The sequence below is a fragment of the Diorhabda carinulata genome, chromosome X, assembly GCF_026250575.1.
Source record: "Diorhabda carinulata isolate Delta chromosome X, icDioCari1.1, whole genome shotgun sequence".
Classification (NCBI taxonomy): Eukaryota; Metazoa; Arthropoda; class Insecta; order Coleoptera; family Chrysomelidae; genus Diorhabda; species Diorhabda carinulata.
The window spans coordinates 5,429,804-5,448,421 of record NC_079472.1 but is presented as its reverse complement, the minus strand read 5'-3'; the positions used below and the strand labels follow the sequence as shown (position 1 = coordinate 5,448,421).

General features: G+C 33.1%; 1 protein-coding gene across 2 annotated transcripts in view; it reads left to right on the top strand.

The window, feature by feature from the left end:
• The first annotated feature begins 203 nt into the window (after positions 1 to 203).
• LOC130901222 (uncharacterized) overlaps positions 204 to 18,618 on the top strand; it is a 125,390-nt gene continuing 106,975 nt past the window's right edge. The window contains exon 1 of one of the 2 annotated variants that reach the window (XM_057812430.1): positions 204 to 588. The gene's annotated coding sequence lies outside the window, so the exon portion shown is untranslated. The remainder of the gene's footprint in view (positions 589 to 18,618) is intronic. The other variant, XM_057812429.1, reaches the window with a different exon arrangement.

Genomic DNA, 18,618 nt, shown 5'->3' with positions numbered 1-18,618 from the left:
CTTAATATCACTTTTGTAAGTTATTGTATTGACCCAAATTCAAATGCGCCAAATTTTTCGCATTAAAAAGTTAAATTAAAAAAATAATTTCGCCATTTCCACGTAAATTGTGAATGTTTTATAGTCGGAATTCCCTCACCTCCGCCAATGAAAGTAGAACCCCTCCGACAGGCAGCTCGTGATGTGTGTTCTTTTCAAATTCAAACCTCTGCTTTTGCAACCGACGAACCGTTCAGTCCGTTCAACAAACACAAGCGTATATGAACCAGACAGTTACTAGATTCATCGGGCTCCGTAATATAACAATCGCCAACAGGTGGCAGGTAGTTTTTATTTATCAACTACTACGTGTATTTTATTGTAAAGGAATTCGTTTATCGGTATGTTTCTTATCGTGATAGGATTTATCCTTTAAGACGTGAATTACATTGGAGATTATTTTTGATATTCCATAGTGAACTTGTGTTTTGTTATGTGTGTATAATGTAACTATCGATAGTTTTTGTGTACATATATTTTACAATAACTTAGTGGTCTGGATTATTGGATAAATCTAGTTTTCAAGAATTGGTAATAATTTTTTTAAAGGTGGGATTTTATTTTCACATTTTACTACTAAAAATACTTTTTAATACATTTCATATGATCACGTTTTCTCAAAATTATCAAGTGATTATAATAATACAAGTATTTAGGTGATTAATTCTTGATAAAACTTTTCGGAATATTGAAGTCAATCTAGAGCTTTCCAATTTGTCTGCTATTGAACCCCGCATTTTTCAACTTCGCCATTAGCTTGATTGACATGTTTTGAGCAAAAAAAATATGTGTTGAAAAGTATTAGTAAAAACCAGGTTGTTTGATATTACAGCTGAATTAATATATAAAGAATCTAACAAATAATTACTACTAAATAATGGAGATCCAGTTGAAAATTTTCTTTTTATAAATTTGAATTTAAAGTTATTGAATACGATTCCAAGCACAATTACAAATTTTCTGTAAAAATGATGACACTTAAGTCTCCTTGAAATTAATAGTCGATGTTTTTCTCTAAAATTGTACCTTTTTGCTTAATCAACATTAATGTAGGTAATAACACACTTTGAGCTTGAGGAAAATGATATGGCAGTAAAATTACTAAAACAGCTTAATAACTATTTACATAATAACTTCGATAATAATTACAAATAGCCAAAAAAACGAAATTGAAATGTACAAATATTCCTTAGTCAAGTCTAATAATTATAAACGAGGGTCATATTAATATATAGTTGGTTTCCGCTATATTTGTGTTAAATTTTAAATAAATCCGAAAGATAGATTAGTTATCGATGTTTGGTAAATATTAAGAAAGAATAATTATATTGAAATAAATCAAACATCATTTCATACGTGTAAAACCAAATGGAAGGGTCAAAAAAAGTTACGTAAACATAATCCAGACAGTGTTATGTCCCATGGAATGGCGTTTAAATGGTTTAACTCACATTATAAACACGATTGATGATGAGATTATCATGACAAAAGTATAGAATTCCATTATTTATTACCCCCAGTGCTGTATCGTCTAGTAAGTGTGTTTAAATCAAAATAGCCGGTTGATTATTTCAAAGAAGCTGTCTCGTTATTTGCATCTTAGTTCATTTTGTGATTTTTGTATTTAATCTTAGTGTTTTGCTGTTCTTTTTCGTAATGGTGATGGTTTTTTGGTGACAAAATAAACTGTGTTCCAAATTCCCTGAACAATAATTCCCATCACTGTGCTGTAATGTTTTGGCCTTGAATAGAAGAGCTCTCTACTTTTCAAGCATGGTGCTGCTCTAAAAGCACATAGTATGGTGTTGCCAGAGTGTCTTCGAATGCTATTCAGTCTCACTCAAAGACGCATGACCGTCCACGATATTGGTTTTATGGTATTTCGAGGTGTTGTGCCGAGTTACGTATGACTCTCCTTGGGGACTTCCAAAGTTCACTTCTAGTGTGCAGTGGAGTGCTGCCAAAGGGCCGTCGAATGCCACAAGTCTCACTCCAAAAACTCGTCACCTGAAATAACCCAAAATCGAGGAATATCCTTGAGTGTTGTTGAGGGTCAGGCAATTATCGTTAATTTGATGGTACTCTAGCAGCACTACACATCACATCAAAATTGGTCACTCTACGTCAATGCCTAGATGCTCGAACCTCGTCCTTCTGTCCCCGCAACCCAATCTCCCCATAAAACTCATCATATTATTTTTCTCTCAAATATCCATTGAAATTTGATGCTTGTAGTGTGAAATGGCCATAATTTTTATGACTGTCTACATAGAATTTAACGTGGAGTCTTCTCATTCTTCGAGATAAGACAGGTCGCAGCACGCGTTTTGTTTATTTTGATTTAGCACTGGCCGCATACTCGTCAATTATTTTGTTATTATGCAAATAAAATAATAAATTGAAAAAGTGGACTTTTGTTAGTGAAATTTTTAAACATTGGTTTCATATTATTCTATTAATATTATTATTACTGTTATTTTTTAATAACTGTGAAATTTCTCTGTCCAAATGCTTTAAAATAAACTCTTGGGCACAGTGGACGTTACCCGGGAGATATTTTTAAAATTTTATTTTAGGCCGCTAGGATTAGTTGTTTAGTACATCTACGTATCTAAATATTTAAATTTTTAATTTATCTACCTTTTTCTTTTGATTAATTAGGTAAGTGTACTGCCAGATTTAACTTTGTGTTTATGATTAAAATTAGGAGAAACTATTGATAGTTATATAACTTTTATTTCTTCAGACATTTTAACAATCAAATGTGCCTCAAGATGAACGATATATATTTATACAATTTTGAATAACGGTTAGAAACCATTTCGAAACACTTGTCAAAATAACTAAACAGGTAGATAAAGTCGAGTTAATTGCTCATTTAAATCGCCGGATGTAACGTCAATAGAATATTTAATGTTAATTAAATTTTGTTTATTCAACATAGGCTTCGATTATTAAAACGATATCAAAGTTTCCCAAGTAAGTAATAACTATTGAATTGATATTAAATGAGTCTATTCTTGTTTATATTTGAGAATTGTTAATTTACTGTTTGTATTACCATTTTCAAATTTGTAATATCTCAAGAATTGCTATTATTAATTTTCATTAGAAGAATTAATACTGACAGTTCAATTATGAATAAATCTAAAAGATGACGACACATTTATTTAAGTAGTCGAAATAAAGAGAAATATTAATTGAGCATTATACTTAATTATTTCATAAGAGAAAACGTGATTCTCTTCAAAGTGATTTTCTTTATTACTAATACACACAACTCCAGGGATTTTTCCATCTGTAATGGAACTTTTCTTATTAGCCATAATTAACGGCTTAGTAAGTAACAAAATAAATAAATTGAACTAAATGGAGGGCCCCGTGTTACTCAACTTAGCGTAATTTTCTGCCACATTTCTCATTATGTCTTACACGATTTGAACATCTAAGACAATAAAAGCTGACAAAGATATTTATTATAATTAGAGACTTGTCAATTGTCGGAATGTTGATAAAGAAACATGGTCTATTGTGAATGATCTAAGAAATAAGCCTTCTTCATCTCTACTTCATCTGATAACCTCAATAATTACTTTGTAAATGTGGCCAAAACTTTATTAAATTCTTTAACTCCTCATGATATCTCCCTGATGGTAATGCTAACTTACCCAGTTTCTTCTTTATGCCCGTAGTTTTAGCAGAGCTTCACAGTACAATTGATGACATCAAAAATAAATACTCATCTGGAACTGCTGGACTTACATCAAAAATGTTTTCGAGTCTGCCCGATTGCACATTAAATCACCTCACCACTTCGATTAACGTATCATTTTAAAATGGCACTTTCAGGGGAACACCTCTCGCATGGTTTAAGTTCTTACCAACAGAAGTCAACTTGTTGATACAACGATGTCATCTTACAAGCCAATAAAATGTGGAGTGTCCCAAGGCTCAGTACTAGGCCCGATTATGTTTTTTATGTTTATAAATAATATCGCCGTTTGCAAATATGTCTATTTGCAACGACACTAGTTTCTCTTGGAGCAACTCGCAATTTCACGGCATTTCATAGGACCATATCTAGTGACCTAATCACCCTTAAATCATGGTGCGATTCTAATCTTCTCTGTCTCAACGTTTCTAAAACCAAAGTTGAATCTGTAAAATTCTTAGTGCTTGCTGTGGACAATTCCTTCCTTATTCATCTTTGAATCCGCTTCTCCAATTTCAGAAAGATCGTTGCACGGCTATCCACTTAGGAACGCGGAGCACGACCTTTACCGAATTAGTTAAGGGCTCAATATTTTACAAAACAAAAAACTGCACAATCATTGGCCAATTGAAATCAAATCGATATCATATTAATATTATTATTACCAATACTTTTGTTACTTATTGTGAAATTTTATTTTATTTGTATCTTCATTTAGTTATTTTTATGTTCGTTTTTTAGTTTTTACATGCTTTTGTCCACAAATTATAACAATGTTTAGACAATAAATTTCTCTCTCTATCTCTCTATTTCCCATGTTTTAAAAAAAATTCTACTCCCTAATTGCTCTTATTTTCGGCTTTTCACCCTCCATTATACACTTTGCGAGATAAAAGTAAAAGATAAAAATCTTCAATTGGATGAGCCTGAGGATTACCTTGTTTTGGTACGTAGTTGTAGACAATATTGAGTTGCCCCTGCATAATGGCAGGAAATTAACATTATAAATCGTCTCCAACGTGATGATGACGTATAAAAGCAACTCCTTCAGTGAGTTATTTGTCAATATACGTTTCATAATCAACAGCTTCCCACCTAATTCGTCCCACATAAGGTCTGGCTATCCGTCTTATCGAAATGGTGCACCAGACCAGAACTTTTATCTAACTAATTTTGCTTTTTCTTCATATTTTACTTTGTTAAGGCACTTTTCTGTATTGTCCGTATAAAAATCTTTGAAATTATAAGTGATCATCATCCATAACAATGACTCTATTATTCGCAAAATGTATCCGTGATAATTGGTTTGGGATGTAATGAGGACACGGTATTTTTTACTATTTCTTGCTAATTCACGCGATACAGTACTCTTTAAAGTATGGTATTTAAGCTCTAGTTTTCTTACAGAAACATAGACTTTGTCTTTTGGTTACCTATCTGGGGTAAAAATTATTGGATTTCCACTTTTTGGGAGATATTCCTTCTTCACATTCGGATATAGAACGGTAAATTCTCCTGAATGGTTTTGAAAAACGCGAACTATGTCAGGTTCAGGAATCTGTCCAACAAAATGACAGATGTCTGGTGCACTAAGTATACTCACTGTTTCATTAAGGTAGCCACTTTTTACGGTGTCGTAAGCTTTCAGGTAGTCTATTAAGAGTTGATACATTTTTATGTTATATTAGCACTTCTAAAGGATATAGCCGATGGTAAGTATGTGGTCTTCCTCTTCTGAAACCATATTGGTAGTCTCCAATCACTCAGCTCAGCCTTCTAGACAGTATCGCGGCCATTACTTTGTAGATGATGTTCAGTAGGGAAATGCCTATGTAGTTGGTGCAGTTTAGCTTTGAACCCTTTCTGTAGATAGGGCAGATGAATACTGTGCTCCATTCTTCCTCTTTTTTAACAGTTTCCTGAGTTTAACAGAGTCCATGGATCCATGGATCCTTGCCTTAAGTTGTTCGTACCGTACTCAAAGTTCTGCAGATATGAGATCTTCACCTCTGGACTTGTTGTTCTTCATTGCTTTGGTGGTGTCCTCTACTTCTTTCATAGTAAACTTGTCCACGTGAAAGTGGACCACTGCTTTCCTAGTCATTCTTACTTACGAAGTTGAGCATATCTCCAAATTACTCGGCCCAAAATTCTGTTACTTTCCCCGTCTCCACCAACAACCCTCCGTCACTTCCCTGTACCATATTCGATTTGGCTTGGAATCCTACCTTCTCCTCCTTAATATTGATATATTTCTTCAGATTGATATATGTTCTTGGCTTCCCACATTTCTTCTATGTGCTCTACTTCATTCTTCTCAAACTTTGATAACTTTCTTGTTTATTAGCCTGTATTTTTCCCTCCCTATGGAGGTATCGCAGTCTCTTACTGTTCCTTTCTTCTAGAGCTGCTTTTCACTCGTCGTCGAACCACTCCTTCCTCTCCAGCATCTCACTAACAAACTTCTTCTGCTGCTGTTGGCACGGAGTTCTGTATCGGGCCCCACTCCTCCACGGTACTTGCTCTTCATCGATAGCTGAATTTTGGTCGAGGTCTTAAGTCGCTGACTATAAGCAGCTCTCCTAAATTGCCACTGGTTTCGCATTAACTAACGTCAATGTTCACAAATGCAGTGTTGCAAAATCTCATTAACGCCATCTATTATTCGATTGTAGAAACCTAAAAGCAGCTCTCATATTCTATCAAATGTGGGCAACTCTCAAAGATGTATTTCACCGGATGAATAATAATTCAATAAATCTCATATTTTATAGAGATTCGAAGAAATATCCATTTCGAAACTAAAATTGCTAAAACCAAATCCTTAACCTAAAATTTGATCTAAATAATGTAGTTGAAAAATTAAAATCAAGTGTGATTCCCATGACATTGGATAAACAGTTCAATGCTAACGAAAACGAGTCTGGCATGTTGAATAGTCACTTGAAACATTTATCTGATCAAAATTCCTGATATTTATTGGTATCTATAAAAATAATAATTTATTGTGAAAAAATATTATGTCATCAATCAATTCTGTCATGTATTCAATTTTATAAATTATAATTTTTCAATACAGGATATTACAGATTATAGATCTATAGTAAAATGGAGAGTATAAAAAACTGGCAGAATTCATAATTTCAGTAGTAGGTATCTGCTATTTTTTACGGGGACAAAAACACAATATACACAATTCTTATGAGAGTTAGATTTATGCAGATGAACAACAAGGGTAGAATATCCCAATATTGTAATAACACACAACGAAAAAATCGATCGAATACAACAGACATGTGTTTTATTGATTTGGAAGAAGCCTTTGTTCGTGTGCATTTTTATTATTACGTATTAAAACCGTAAAAAAATATAGTAGATGGATTATTTCAAAAAGCCTCTCTTCGACTTTCATCTTGCCAAAATTTATTTGGTGTATATTCCTCGTTGATCTATTAGTCCAATAATCACAGTCCCTGACCACGAAAATTAGTTATGTCGCTGATTTTCTGGATTTAGGTAGTTCTCAGGGTGCTTTATCGATATATTGAAAGTTAACATCAAAATTTTGGCCGCTAAGCGATATATTTTTGTTTAAATTTTCAAAAATCCAAATTTTGCAAATAACTCAAAATCTATGCCAAATTTCGAAAAAAGGGAAGGGATCAAAAATGTAGTGCAAGAAATTTTCTACAAAAAAAATTGTCAATGATTTTTCCCTAAGAGCTGTCATTTCTTTGTAAAGTAAGCTCAAACTTCGGGGGGTCGCATCTTATTAAAATGTTTTCGCGCCACGTAGAGTCTGAGGGAAATTACGTCCCCGGCTGAAGAAGAAACTGGGACGGAAGAAAGTGCATTTTACTCGTTAGAGTCTCTACTTTTCAAGTGCATCTGCAAAAAAACTTAAACTTCTGAATTTTTTTTGGAAAACAACACGAACGGGATTGTTTTTTGCTGGTTGCCTAGGTGAACTTAAACACATATGTCTATGCCTCTGCTACACCCAGCAGCGAACCCTTGCTTGAGGTCGTCAATTAGATGATTACCTTTAAAATGAGACCAATTATACCTCCGAACTCACTCTGTGGGTGTGTCCAATTTTTTTGGACAATTGCTTTATTTGTGGAAAAGAAGCTAACGAAGAGAAAGAAAAGAAATTAAGAAACAGAAAAGAAGACAAATTCTTCAAGTAGAAAAACAATCCTTCGCTGACAGCATGCAAAAAATAGCTCAAGAAAGTTCACATTTGTAAAGATATGGATTTATTGGCTGTTAAGGCAAAATATCACGCAGAGAGTCGATTTTTAATAGTTTCTCTATTTTTGATGAATGTTTAAATAAAGTTCTCAGAAGAATAGCGTTTTTAAGGATTATCCCTGTCCCACATTTAAGTTTAGATTAGGAAAAATCGTATTTGAGCTTCCACGAAGGTAATTGCCTGCCCAGTTTGCACAAAAGTCTTTTTTGAGTTATCCGCAAAAAATGCACTGTTAAAAAAATCCATTAACACGTAATTCGCTTTTTGTGAAAGTAATTTTGAGATTAGGAAAAAATCACAGGAAACGTTTTTTGTAGGAAACTTGTACTACATTTTTGATCCCTTCACTTTTTTCTAAATTCGACATCGATTCCGAGTTATTTGCAAAATTAGGAATTTTGAAAATTTAAACAAAAATATATCGCTTAGCGGCCAAAATTTTGATGTTTACTTTTACTGTATCGATAGAGCTCCCTCAGAACTACCTAAATCCCGAAAATCAGGGACATAATTAATTTTCGTGGGTTGTACTCACTGGACTAATGTTGTTGACTAATGAGTGTAATATAGGTCTTCTCAGATATCTCATTTCGTTTATAGTCATTCGGTTATTTCTTCTCCATATTACAATATTGCTTCTTCGTATTCAAATAGACTTTCTGGAATGCTTCTTCATCGAAAACCGTGGCAACAACTTGGTCTACTGCCGGAAAGTATTTTCGAAAAAAGAACGCATGCACTTTCTTTCGAAGTTTTCCTGGATATTTAATCTTTAATAACTCTGTAAATTGTAGATTTTTCCATACCAAGCGTACTAATAATTCCACTGTGTCATTAACACTTATATAAACTATATAAATGATTTAAAACAATTAAATATTAATGTTTTTTCATTTTCTGTTAAAGAAACGATTTTTTGGTGTCTACTAGACCCTTCCAAAATTTCGATAATCACATTTAATAAATGCAAAAACTTAAAATCGCTTCTTCGGTAAAATTTGTTAGGAAGAGATCCTTGGAATTAAAATGAAACAAAATTTATAATCTTTATTAGCAAATAGGTCCCTATTTATTGAAAAAAAATCTTATGATACGGCTATGTAATCTTCAATAAACAGGGCTTTTGGCCTATCCAAACGATTTTCTATTGTTCTATACCGATTATGGTTATAAAAGATTAATACAAGACCAAAAACTTGTTGTACCTCATGTACATTTATGAAAATATTATCACATTTAAAATGGCCGTACTAAGTTTTGTTATGTTTTATTACTCCCTCTCCTTTCGTACATAAAATAGACTGTAGCACTACAATTGAAAAGTTGGTATATAGTATGGGCACAATATAAGAAAACAGCCACATCTAACCGTTAGTTTCCGATTTTATCAATGTTTTCATTTGATATGACTGGCCTATTATTATCAAACTAATACAAAATAAATGCGATCCATTTCACAAGTCATTAACGTGCATACTTAATTTTATTTATGTAACGAGGATTCTAACTGTAAATTATAATTATCATCACCTCAGAATTTCGTTATATTCATAATAATATTTATTCATATGTACCGTACTAGTAACCTTATTTTTTTAATTTGGTCCAAAAAATACATTAATTATTTCACGATATTTGATTTCGCTAATATAAAGAATTTGTTAAGCGCCAAATTTACGTTGAAAGTAAATCTATGTATCGTTTTTCACTATTATCTATTTGACCCTTGGGAATTTTCCAATATTAAAGTTATTTCCAGCTGACAAAGTTTTGCAAGAAAAAATTCGTCAAACCTTGTCAAAGTTGGTCCAAGTTCTTTGTAAGGGAGTATTCAAGAGCACTAAATTTTCCATTCAAGTTTCGATTGAAAGTATTTATTGAAGAATCGTATGAGAGACTTTTATTACCACCGCTTGAATTTGACTCGAACACTCAAAGTTTTTGTTCTTCTTCTTCTTAGCGTGCAGTATCAAGTCCCCTTGACGTTGGCAATCAGCATGGCAAAACTCTCTCTGTCTTGAGCTAGTCTAAATAACTGTCCTGCTCCTCTTATCCCAATCCATCCTTCAACCAAGAGGCTTGTTTCCTTCCAATTCGTCAACAACCTTTAACTTTACCCATCATAATCAACCGGAAGATATTAAACCCGCCACCACGCATTATGTGTCCCATATAAGTTATTTTCCTTAATTTGATGTTAACCACCAACTCACGAACCGCATTTGGTCTGTTGAGGAATGCATCGTTTGTTTTTGTTACTTGAGTTTGTTATGTTTCTATAAAAATCTGATAGCGCTGTTGCAGTCTGAATGAAATGAACGAATGTTCATATCTAATTTCTGGTTTGAAGCATCTTCTGAACATTTGAATACAAAATAAAATCATGACAACGAAAATAATATTAAAAGAAATGGGAAAATAGGAAATCGTCATTATTATATGGCATGGATACCTCAAAAAAGTAGCAGAAAAATGGAAAAAATTAAAAATGTAAAAGACGATTTCTTATGATAAATGTGATATAATTTATTTTCTTAAGTCGTTAAGTCATAGATATTTATTAATTTTAATTTTTCTATGTATAAGAGAGTTTGAAACATTTTTGATAGATGGTGATAGCTACGACGTTTGTATTAATGCTTGAGTCAACAACACTTGAGACTCTTATTTTCAAACAAACATTTTTTCCCATCGTTTTTTTTTGCATGAGAAACCATTTTACCTGTGTGGAATCCTGTGTAGAAAACTTGAACGACCCTCCCAAAGATATTAATAATAACTTGATTGATTTCTTTACACAACGATGCATTTTTGTCCAATTCATGAAATAACGGTTGTTAATCAGTTATAACACAAAAAATTCAAAATTCCACAATAACCGTCTTTTTGTCACAATTTTGAATCATTTCTCTATCAGATACAATGTGATGAAATTCGATACAGACTGATGAAAATAATATTTTCACGTATTTTAATAAAAAATCTTCATAATCGTCTTCTGAACAGGCCCCTTTTGAGTTAATAAAATCATGGCATTGCTCACTCCGATTATCCATACACTTGTTGTAAGCTTATGCTGGGATCGCCTTTAGTACTTTAATCTGATTAGTTTTTATAGGAATCAAATCTGGCGATTACGGTAGCCGGGAGCGATGTGTCTCACTCACTCACTCACTCCCAAAACCGTTTCGTTTCGTTCCTTTAAAAACGGTCACTTCCAATCAAACTAACATTGTAAACTATGGCAGGTAATGCATAGATAGTTTGATCTAATTTACTGACTTACATTGGTACAACCTTATTTGATGTTCGTTTCAACGCCATAGTTTAATTATTGTATGTTTAAAGTTCTTTGGTTATGAAGCGACGTGTGTGTGTGTAGAAAAAATGTTGGGTCACTAGTTTGCTTGAAGTTTTGTGTTTCCAATCCAGTTACGACCTCTGAATCGTTAAAAATCTGGTAAAAATGTTTTGGGGAGTCTACTTTATCGCAAACGAAAGTATTTGAGCGGAACAAAGCATTTGGTGAAGGTTTTGAAGTCGTCGAAAACTTGCATCATGCAAGTGCTCTAAATCGTCGTGTCAAAATCCGATCGATAACAGAGACTCTTAACATCAGCTTCGATCACGAATGGATCAATTCAACATATTTTGATTAATGTTTTGGATGTGTGTAAATACTCGCACTGAAACACCTGAATCTTTTGCAAAAACAACGTCGACTGAAGTTCACAAAATAGATTATTAACTACGTAGCTGAGGACCCTACATTCATCGCATTATTACTGGTGACGAAACGTAAGTTTCGAAACAATCTAACGAATGATTCTTCAAAAATCATCCGAAATCGAATAAACTACATCAAAGAGGTCAAAAATCAAAGTGATGCTCATGGTTTTCTTCGATTACCGTGATATGGTTCACCATGAATTCTTTTCACGAAGTCAAACGGTCAATTAGGAGTATTACTTAGTCGTCTTTGGGTATTTGTTTGGAGCCATTTGTCGTAAATGATCGGTTTTGTGGGAAGATAATTCATGGATTGACCAGGATAATGCGCCATAATATTCCATAATGACTGTAACTGTTCTTAACCTATTGACCAAACACGAAACAAGAATCATCGCTCGGCTACCGTAATCGCTAGATTTGGTTTCTATAAAAACTAATCAGCTTAAGGTACTTAAGGCGATCCTAGCCTAGGTTTACACCTATTGTGTGGAAAATTGGATTGAGCATTGATATGATTGTATTAATTCAAAAGGGACCTGTTCATAAGACGATTATGAAGATTTTTTATTAAAATTCGTGAAAATGCTGTATCAAATTTCATCACATTGTATCTGATAGAGATCCAAAATTGTGTCAAAAAGACGGATATTGTGAAATTTCAAATTTTTGTGTTATAACTAATTATCAACCGTTATTTCATGAATTGGACAAAAGTGCATTGTTGTGTAGAGAAATCAATTAGCAATCACTCAATGTATAAAAAAGTTTTTATTAATATCTGTGGAAGGGTCGTTTAAGTTTTGTAAAGATTCCACGCAGGTAAAAAGGTTTCTCACGCCAAAAAAAAAAAAGAGGGGAAAAAGTTTTATTCATGCTCTGTCACATTATTGAAATTAGGTAACATTATCTGAAATGTATCCATTTATACTGACCACCATAAAAATAACGTATCTTCACATTAAACTAAAGAGCTTTTTAAGTACCCCAATCCGAGTTTTTATCATAACATAGCAATTATATCAATAAAAGCCTTCGAAATATAATACATGTCTTGTACGAGGGTTGTATGAATAGTCAATGCTTACTAATATTATAGTCTAAGAGCCCATGAACAACTAGCTGTAGGTATTTGACCAGACCTGAGCTTTTATACGTTAAAGCCGTCATATCTACCATGCTTTAGATGGGGAGTCACAAGCTCAAAGTGGTGGACGCGACTAGCGCTCCTGTAAGACAGGAATCGGTTTACAATAATGTGAAAATTTGTGTGGACCATAAAAATTTAAATTAGTTTAATGCATTTACAACATGGTAATTATTTATTTTAAATCGAGTTTATGGTGAAAAAAATTTTTGAAATTGATTATTATGAAGAAAAGAAAATAATGGAGTAAATGTAAACGACCAAAAAAATTAATATGGGCTGCTACTTGTCAGGAGAATCCAAATAGGACCATATCCGTGTAATGTGGTTAAGAAGTAAGGAGGTTCATTCGGTAAGTTGTCCCGGACTAGACAGTTCCACGAGTTGAGGTTAGACGTTAATTCCAAATTAAAGTTGTCTTTAAGTTTTAAATCCCAATAAAGGTCAGTAATCCCCAATAAAGTTTCTATACCCAAAAATAAGTCACTAATTAAATTAAAAAAAGAAAATATACGAAATGCAACCTGTGAAAATTTTGACCAAATAATTTTATAACTTAAATTTCAACATTTATCCTGAATGCCTAGCCTCGCCTAGCTCATAGGGCAATAATTAAAATTATTTCTGCTTTCACCAAAAAAAGAGATCTTACCAACTTTTCTAATGAAGTGAACTCATATCTTCTTCGTCGATTAACAATTTTGATATTGATAAGATAAAGGAAGAAATTGAAAAAAAGCGACCGCAGTCGAAGAAAAATAAAGCGCTGTTCCATCAGGATAACCTAAGAATTTCCCTTGAAAGGTGGAGATTGAAAAGATTAGAGCATCGCTGGAAGAAGTGTATAGAGTGCTTCTTTTTGTTAGGTTGGAAACTTTGCTGATACAACTCGTATTTCAATGTTATCATTTTATATCTTTGTTACGTCCATATCAAAATTTATATCCTTATCTGGTGTGATATATTTTTCAATTAATAAAAATTTATGCTACATTAACTCAACTGTTTATTAGTTATGTTTGAATGGATGTATTGTAATATGAAAGCAGATCGGGAAGGATTTAGAGAAACCAAACTGTTGGTCGACATGAAACAAACATTGGGAAAATTATAGAAAGCTTTGTAAAACAATAAAATAGGTCGCAAAGATTCTATGCAGCAGAAAATTGATGTATACAGGGTTAGTCCCTTGTGTTTATATACGGTATATAGTGACATTTTTTAGAATTTTTCTCTCAATTATTTCCTGTCATAGAGGATGTCAAAGTATTTAACCAAATTGAACATAAATTTAGCGCCCCATATTTCATAATTTTTTTAATTCTACATGGAAAATAAGTTCAATTTTAAATGTTTTTCGTGGTCCAATGTTTTTTCGTTCTTTAGATGAATCTATTTAATGTCTGCAAGTGAAATGTGTTATTCTTTCGTACATTTTAGATACTTCTCCAAATACAAATATTTTCACAAAGTAAGTTTCATTTGTTTATATAAAGTTTTACGTAGATGTAGAAATTTTGTGGGCACTTCATAGCGTGGCATAAGTTTTGGTATGCCTTCTTCATAGAAGGTTGTCGCCTGTGTGTATTTTTAGATCCTTATGATCATTGAATATTGACCATAAAGAAAATATTTCAGGTGTAAGAAGAGATGAAAGATGCTAGGAGCGAGGTCTGGGCTATACGGAGAATAATCAAACACGTCCCAGCCGATTTCCTATAGAATTCAGCAAAGTTTTCGAAATTTCAATTTTTAAGTCACAATTTCATGAATTGGTGATTGTGAGTTTTAAGAAAATTCTCTTTAATTTCGTGTACCATTTAATCAGTAACCAAAGACGTGCGTCCACATCATTCTTCATCGTGCGATTGATGACGTCCGTCTTGTCCATATTCTAATGACGAATCTCGAAGATTTGCTGATAAATTTCACTGAGTTCAACTATTTTGGCATTTAGAAACCAATAACAGATTTGATTTCACATTTTCAATTAAGACTTACATCGTAGAGAAGTACTACAAAGAACACATCGGCAGCAGGGATCTGAAAATGGCGTAAATTTCTTCTGATTGAATCAGACTAACTGTTGCGCATACTTGGAACTGTGATCGGAGCGCTGCCTCATCAAAAAAAAAGGAGTAGTGTCGATAATTACAATTCTTCATCTAACTTCTGTATACACAATTGAGCCGATCTTTAATACGTTATGCTAATGAATCAACAACCGGTTTTACTTACCGAACTTATCGTTTTTTCCCGGTATCAAACATTCCAGGTCAAACCGGTACCTACCTAAACAAAATACTTGAAAAGTATCTTAAAAATGTCCATAATTTCTTTTAATAATGAGTAAGTCTGTAGACCGGAATCTTTAATCTGGGTCAAAAAAATAAAACGAACATCCTAAGAAGGTCGTACCTGTACGAGTACCAGCTAATTACAGATCCTACCTTTCGATTACAAGATTTAATGCAATCGGAAGAAATTGTACCGACGAAAATAAAATTTTGCAACCTGTCCGGTTGAGATAAATATCTCTTTTTCTTGTTAGAATTTAACCTCTAGCCGCTTTGTAATCCATGCATATATTATAAATGATCTGAAGGGTCTTAATTAGTTTAAAATACGTTGCATAATTACTTTTTGAAATATATTCATGTCATACCAGTACATTATTGTCTTTTTCTGCAATAGATTTTATCTTCATAATGGATTATTCTATGCCTATACGGATAGTTTCCGTTGAAAGCTGAATTTTCTGCAGCAAAGTTTGTCTGGTTCTCTGGGTTATCTACGAGTTCCAGATAATACTCCTACTAACATCATCAAAATTTCTTTTTTTGAGGATATGCTTTTTTCTAAATACCCTTCACCAACCATGGTACTCGCTCGTCATCTTATAACTGCCTGCAGAAAAAGGTCATGTCTCCCCTTGGTATATAATTTTGGTCTCTAGTTTGAATTATTGACAAACAGTAATAGAATTGCTCTCTATACGTAGATTAGTCCTTTCTCGTTATTTTTTATCAAAAAGCAATATAAAATCATCAAAATACCAGTTCCTAATTTCATCATTTTAATATTCGTCGGTTAACATGTTGAATTTCTATAGTCAAAATAAGGTTGAGAAAAGCTGACAGTAAAGAACATGAAATTGGACTCGGGGTGAGTGGGATAGAGTTTTTAGGTCTGAGAGAACATTCTTTGTGTGCATGTCAAAGGAAGAGAGGTGTTAGATCATGTGTGATCCCGATTGTAAAACACAGCGTAGACTCGGTTATGGTTTGAGGATGTTTTGAAGAAAGGGCGACTGAAGACCTGGTAAACATTGGAGTAGGATTATGAAAAATATTAAAGGAAAATGTAGTACGATCTGGCCAGCGCCTGATCGATATAAATTTTATCTTCCAGCCTGACAACAATCCCAATCATTCCTCGACACTGTGCAAAGAGTATTTGAGAGAATTGGGAAGGAAGAATGTACTGGAAGTTAATGATTTGTATGTCTCAGTCGCCCGAACTGAACTCGATTAAGTTGTTGGGGGACAAATTGGAGAGTCAGAAAGCAGTGTCGTAATTCCACTTCACATTTATCAAAACTTTTATCTACAAATGTTCTTTAAAATATCAATGTCCGGTAGTTTATATTTGTTTAATGACTCAGTACAGTTAAAAAAATTCTCTCACATATTATTATGATATAAAATGGTAGCAGAAAAAGTAATTTGAATAACTCTCAACATATTTTTTAGCAAAAAATATGTTTTTCTTTCTACTTTTCGAAAATATGTTTAAAGGTGAAACACATTACTAATCTCGGTTGGTGTATTCTTCTCTCTTTTCAAAGAAAATATTTTCGTAAAACAATGTTACATTTTGAAATTTTCCGTCTACTTTTTTGAAAGATGAGAGCCGCCGCTCCGTATATTCAGCCGTTCTGTATATCATGTTGATATATTTACTCAAAATCATGAATTTTTCACTCGTATTTCATTATAACAGGTGAAAAAAACGACGACCTTGAACTTTCTAAAAATACGATCCATATGATTTATTTTTATGATAGCTCACATTCATATATAAACATTAATATTAATATATTATGGATTATCACGTCTTTTTACTAATTATTTTGAAATATAAATCAGAAAAATTTATTATATATGTTGAAACCATATTATTAAAACTAAAATAAATAAATAATAATGGCGTATAAACGTGGACGTAAAAGGTGTGATAAGAAAACGACGAATTATTTGATTAAAAAAAGTCAAAATTTGAATGAATCTCTACCAAATACCTACCCTTATCAAGCAATACACTCAATGTTGAATCCATGATTGCTTGGATAAAATATTAATCAGTCCGAAAGTCCAGTTAATAGAGAATCAACATATAGCCCACAACATACAGTTGATCTATCTATCTTTTTAGTAAAGTTCAAACGTGGAATAGCTGCAAGTTCGTAGTCCTCTACCTAGAAGAAGCTGCATGTTGCATCTCTGCTAATCTAATCTATTAATACATTCAATAAATCTTCTTTAGTTATATTTTCTCAAAAATATATTTTCATGTCTCAACCCATGTAGACTGTTCTAGTTTCTATCTAAGTCTTATTTCACTATTTTCTTCATTATGTAGCAAATTCCAAAAAAGGGTATATTTGGGAAACCCGCATTGTGCCGTCGCATAAAAAAATACATAATATAGGTTCACTTTCACTAAATTTTCCAAACTTCGACCGTGTGAAGCATTAACTCTCTCAATACAACAATAATCCTTCGACACCTGACTAACCAATGCTAGATCCAGGGAATTCCAAGTTCTTTTACGAAAAACGAACTCAGGTTAGGTTACTCCTCGCGGTATACTCAGCATTTATACTTTAAGCCCACAAAGAAAATGTTTAATGCTCTCGCTTCCTTTGCTAATCACGTCGGGGTCACCAATTATGGGCGCTAATCTTAGGGTTGAGGCGGAGAGGTAACATAATCAAAGTATATATCGACAAATACCATCAAAACATATATACAAAGCGTAAAATAAAACTTAGACGCGCGTGCCTCACCTCAAGAGCAGCGTAGCTTCGCTAGAGCCGACTATATCGATATCTGCTCGCTTCGCTAGGTGGGAGAGTGAGTCCTTAGGACTTGCATCCATAAATACTTGTCTGGGTTCATGTAAGTAAGAAATAGGAAGGGGTATCATAGAACACTGAATTCTATTTCCTAAAACGTGCTATTAGATATATTGGAGAGGATTAGCTTAATTGCGTGCTGTTAGGAAAATGATTAGATTATAAAAGAAGGATGCTTTGGAATTCCTGAAATAAGGCAACTTGGAATTACCTGGGTCATGTGTTGATCAGTCAGGGGTCGAAGAATTATTGTTTTACTGTGGAAGTTGTTCAAGGTAGTAGTCAAGGGATGTAAAGTGTCGGGTATGAGAGTGTCCTTGTATTATGTATTTTCAAATGCGACGGCGTAGTCGCCATATATGTTCCGAAAACCATTGAAAAATATTTATGTTTTTTTACCTCATTTAACGTGTCCGTGTATTCCTAAATCAGATTGTATATTCTAAAGACTCCACTACTAAAAATTGTGAAGCATTAAATGTAGCGATGAGATTCCGAAATTATTCATTAAACAACCTGAATTCTAAACATATCCAAATTATCAATAAAAGCAAAAACCATGTTTTTAGTTGATAAAATCATAGTAATAGTGCTTTGGA